At 46.0% G+C, this 4930-nt stretch overlaps 1 pseudogene; it reads right to left on the bottom strand.

Annotated features, from left to right (window-relative positions):
* Positions 1-264: 264 nt before the first annotated feature.
* Positions 265-4930, bottom strand: part of LOC119321278 — a 6902-nt pseudogene continuing 2236 nt past the window's right edge.

The raw sequence follows: 4930 nt of genomic DNA, 5'->3' as shown, positions 1-4930 counted from the left end.
TCAAATCATTAAAGGTGCTCTTGGGCCAGAAATTCCAGACTGGGTTATTTGCGTTGGCCGTTGGTCAGTGTGTACTGCGTTGGGCCGTAACCCAGGAGAGTTTTCAGCTGTAACTGATCATCGTGAAGAAATAGACTGATCTCCTCCTTCCCAGTTCCCCTGTGTGCTCTACTGCTCTCCCTCTTCTCACCCAAATTGGCCAAGAGACTCGTTGGCTAACTATTTTCTCGCCCCCCATTCACGACGTTACATCCTTGGTTTCAGAGCTTTATAATGTCGTATTTTCTTGGCACTATCATGCCAATGGATTGGAATCCAGTCCTTACTCAACTTTCTGCACATCATGCATAGCTGCAGAGATATTTTACATGTACATGCATTTTTAGGTGGAAGGACTCAAGTCGGTCTCTCATCACTAACCTAATATACATACAGAGCGCCATGGTGGAGGCGACCGCTCCGTGCCGGTGCTGCCAGTCCCATGCCATGCCAGTATGCCATCAAATCACAACGAGGAAGCGTCGCTGTACACGGCCACTCCGTTCGACACCGCCGCGATCACAATCATGAACAACGCCAGGACCTTGTCCCTCTTCTTCGCGATGCCGTGGCGATCCCTGACAACGATGTCCATGAACAAGTTAACAGTCCATCATCAAGAACAAATTTAGTTCAGCTTCTTGTTGTCAACTCACTGACCTCAGCGCCATGCCGGCGGGGAAGATGTAGGCGATGGAGACGGCGGCGGTGGCCCCGGTGAACTGGAAGGCGTCCCAGATGTTGGGGATGAAGTTGGCGGCCAGGAAGATGACGGCGAGGAGCGCGACCGTAAGCGCCGCGAACCTCCGGTTGTCGCAGGCCAGCGGCCGGGCGGAGGGAAAGAGGAGGCCGTCCATGTTGAGGCGCAGCGCGTGGAACACGATGGGGAAGACGAGCATGAGGTGGAGTACGTAGCTGACCCTGACGGCGTCGTTGAAGACGCCGCCGTAGGGGATGCCGAGGTCCGAGTCGAAGTTGGCCAGCACGTCGTCCAGCGTCTCCTCGCCGAAGAGGAGGAACCCGAAGAAGCTGGTGGTCACGTACACGGCGGAGCACAGCACCAGCGACGCCCGCACGATCGGCTTGATCTGGGCCGGGTCCTTGAGCTCGTTGTGGATAGGGTGCACTGCACAATTGACGTGATGATTCAGACAGACAGTGTCAGTGCAGGCTAACTGGAGTTGCTTAGCTCAGCGCGTGTGTACCATTGTAGTGGCAAATGAAGGCGGTAACAAGAACTGGAGCGGCCGTGAAGAGTTTGAAGATGGACGCTCAGGTCCCGTGAACGTCGGGGAACAGCATGGGCATCGGGATCTGCCCTCTTGTCAGTTTGATCATGGCGATTCCGGCGGTGATCACCACGAAACACAACGGCCAGTGCCACCGATAGCGCAGAAGTGTATTTCAGTGAATCTAAATCAAAACAGCAAAATGCTCAAAAATATAACCCCATTATATCATAAGAAGTGTAATTTTTGTCCCTTAAATATTAGCTATTTTTTTAAAAAATACTCCCTCTGTCCGGAAATACTTGTCATCAAAATAAATAAAAGGGATGTATCTAGACGTATTTTAGTTCTAGATACATCTCTTTTCATCTATTTTGATGACAAGTATTTTCAGACGGAGGGAGTAACTTTTTTATTAAATTTGAAAAATAATAGACGGATTTGAAATTTAACGAAAATAATACGGCGTCGGCTCAGGCTAAGCCGACTGGATCCAGTCGGCCAAGGACAGCCGATTAGGATCCAGTCGGGTTAGCCTAAGCAGGCTATTATCCATTCACATCAGGGGAGGCCGATAGGGCCCGCTCGTCCATGCGGCAGCTGACCAGTGGCCGGACCATGTTACTCGCCCTGGCCGGCGACCAGTCGGCCACGCCTTAGACGACTGGCCAGTCGGCCGAGGCTTAGCCAAAAGGTGGCCATTTAGCCATGGGGCCGGCCCTCTTTGTCTCTTCTTCCTCCCCTCTTCTTCTCTTCCTCTTGTCTCTTTCTCCTCTCGCTAAACCAAAGCCCGTCAAATTAATACTCCTTTGTGAGCTGATTTTTTGCCCGATTTCCACCGTAGTTCCAATCTAGAGGCTTGGGGAGGGTAGGGAAACCTCGATCTCGTGATGGGATAGCTCGTGGTGGTCTTGGTGATGGTTTTTGTGGAGCTAGAGATGGAGGTTATTGTGGTGCTCCGGTGACTCCAAGGTGGTGGTGGTGGTGGTGGTGGAGTGGCTGCTGGTGGTGGTGCTCCGATGAGTGAAGTCCGCCGGAAGGAGTTACTTCGCACGCTTCATGGGTATGATTCAACTGTCATTTTGTCTATCATACTTGCGTTTCTGTTATAGATAGTCCGGTTGTACTCGATAGTATACTTAGGTGTGAAGTGCTAACTTGCATATGCGAATATACTCGATATTTAGTTGGTCCGGTAATATATATAGATGTCAAATATATTTAGGTGTGTCATTTTTTTAGTTGGTCCGGTAATAATCGGTAATATATTTAGGTGTGCGAATTTTATTAGTTTTTTTGTTAGCATTCGGTGAGTGAAGTCCGCCGGACGGAGTTGCTTCCCACGCTTCAAGGATAATCGGACATCTTGACGAGACTACACTACACTGCTTACCCACCTTTGCGTGGAGGGGGTTTTATTGGTTGAGAAGAGAAGATGGCGGGAAAGGGTTGGCGGGAAAGAAGATAGCAGAAAAGAGTTGGCGGGAAAGAGGATGGCGGGAAAGGGTTGGTGGGAAAGAAGGTGACGGGAAAGGGTTGGCGGAAATGATAATGCCGGAAACACATGGAGGGAAAGTTTGCGGGAAATTGCCGCTAACTCGGGCGAGTGTGGCGAGATAAAATTATGGTAAAAAATATGGTTCCATGCAATGGTCGGGTCAAAAATTTGGTCCCATGCAGCTGTCGGCTTAGCCTAAGACGATTTGAACTAATTGTCTTTGGTGTAGCCAATTAGTACTAATTGGCTTTGGCTAAGATGATTAGTACTAACTAACGCTAATGCCTCTACTCGACTGACCAGTTGGCCTCCCGTGATGCGAACGGATCCTAGTCGGCTTCGGCTAAGCTGACTGGATCCTAGTCGGCTTCGCCTGAGCCGACTGGAGTTGGCTTAGCCTGAGCCCATGCTGTATTATTTTTATCAAATTTCAAACCCGTGTATTATTTCTCAAATTTAATAAAAAAATGTATTATTAAAAAATAGCTAACTATTAACTATTGCAAAAGTATAGATTCCATTCCTCAACTTGAGTACCATTAATTTTCTTGTCCGAGAACAAAGCTGAAAATTTAGGAAAAACATAAATATTGTACTAATGTTATCAAAGACTTTTGCATTTTTCAAATTCATAACAATCAGAAAAATTGTGCAAAACCATGGAACTAATTAAAGTTATAGTAAACCTTGAAATTCAATAGAGTTACTAGTGATATTTTATTTTTTATTTTCCAAATCCCCATATCTATGAATAATATTTTTTGAATATATTTGTGACTTTCTAACTTCCATGTTTTCCTTTTTCTGTTTTATGTGTAAATCTTCATGTAAGAATTTTTGTTTTCAATAAAAGAATGTCTCCTTGAAATATATTTTTTCCAAGAAATGTCATATTCCCTCTTTTGTTAAAATCAGTTGAGTCAAGAGATTTTTTATTTTCTCCACTTCTCCATATGTCTGTCAATATAGAAATATGTAGCCGTTTTGTTATTCAATTACATGGAGCTACTGCTGGTCACATTATCCTTGTTATCTCTGATCTTATTCCTGGAGGGGTTTCTCACTTACAGTATGCAGACGACACTATTATTATGTTTGAGAACAATGACCTTTGCATTGCTAACCTCAAGTTTTTGCTTCTTTGTTTTGAATCTCTCTTGGGCCTCAAAATTAACTTCTCCAAAAGTGAGGTAGGTCTACCGAGTTGTTCTGATGTTGAGGCTGCGAGGGTGGCCTCTGACTAGGCTCCATCGCTTTTACTTATTTGGGCTTGCCTATTTCTCCTCTCAAATTGTGCTCAAAAGTCTTTGTTCCTTCTGTCCTAAAGGTGGGCAACCGTGTTGCCTTGGCGCGGATATTACAACTCTACTGCGGACAGGGTTTGCCTCACCAATGCTTGTCTTTCCTCCCTACCTATATTCCTAATGGGCTTCTATCGCCTCCCTGATGGCACTCACGCTAGGTATGACAAACAACAAGAGAAAATACCGACTTGTTAAATGCAATATTATGTGTAGACTGAGAAGAATATGGGCGAGTGGGGGCGGGGGGAGGATTGGGTACCTTTAACACTAAGACTATGAACAAATGTCTTATCATTAAATGGTGGAGAATCTTAAATGTGCCCCCTTGTGTTTTGTGGTATGACATCCTAAAAGCTAAGTATTTCCCAAACCGCGATCCTCTTTTATTGCTTCTGGGAATGGGGGTTCCCAGTTTTGGAGGCAGCCGGTTCAAGTTCACAATGAATTTCGTTCACTGCTTTTGTTCGTTTTTGGCTTGATTGGTTGGCTTGGCGATGGTCCTTTGAGTGTTTCTTTCCCAACTCTTTTTGCGCTTTCTGCACACCAAAAGGACCTTAGTTTCCCTAGGGTCCTCTCTCATCCAGAGTTGGAAGAGTGGCACCAGCTCACTATCCTTCCCGGTGCAGACGACATATTTTGTGACTTGGCCTCACTCTGGCTCCGATCGGTTTTCAGTGAAATATGTATATGCTAAGCTTGTTGCGGGTACGCTTACGAATAAATTTAAGGATGTGTGGTGTGCTAGAGTTCCCCTTAAGATAAAAATGTTTATGTGGGGGAAGCTGCTGGCCTCGAACCAAATTCGCAAGCAAAATGGCTCGGCTTCTGAATGTTGTGCGCTTTGTTCTTCACCTGAGGAT

The sequence above is a fragment of the Triticum dicoccoides genome, chromosome 6B (genome assembly GCF_002162155.2).
Source record: "Triticum dicoccoides isolate Atlit2015 ecotype Zavitan chromosome 6B, WEW_v2.0, whole genome shotgun sequence".
Taxonomy (NCBI): Eukaryota; Viridiplantae; Streptophyta; class Magnoliopsida; order Poales; family Poaceae; genus Triticum; species Triticum dicoccoides.
Note: the sequence above shows the minus strand (reverse complement) of the source record. Positions and strands in the feature narration are given on the sequence as shown.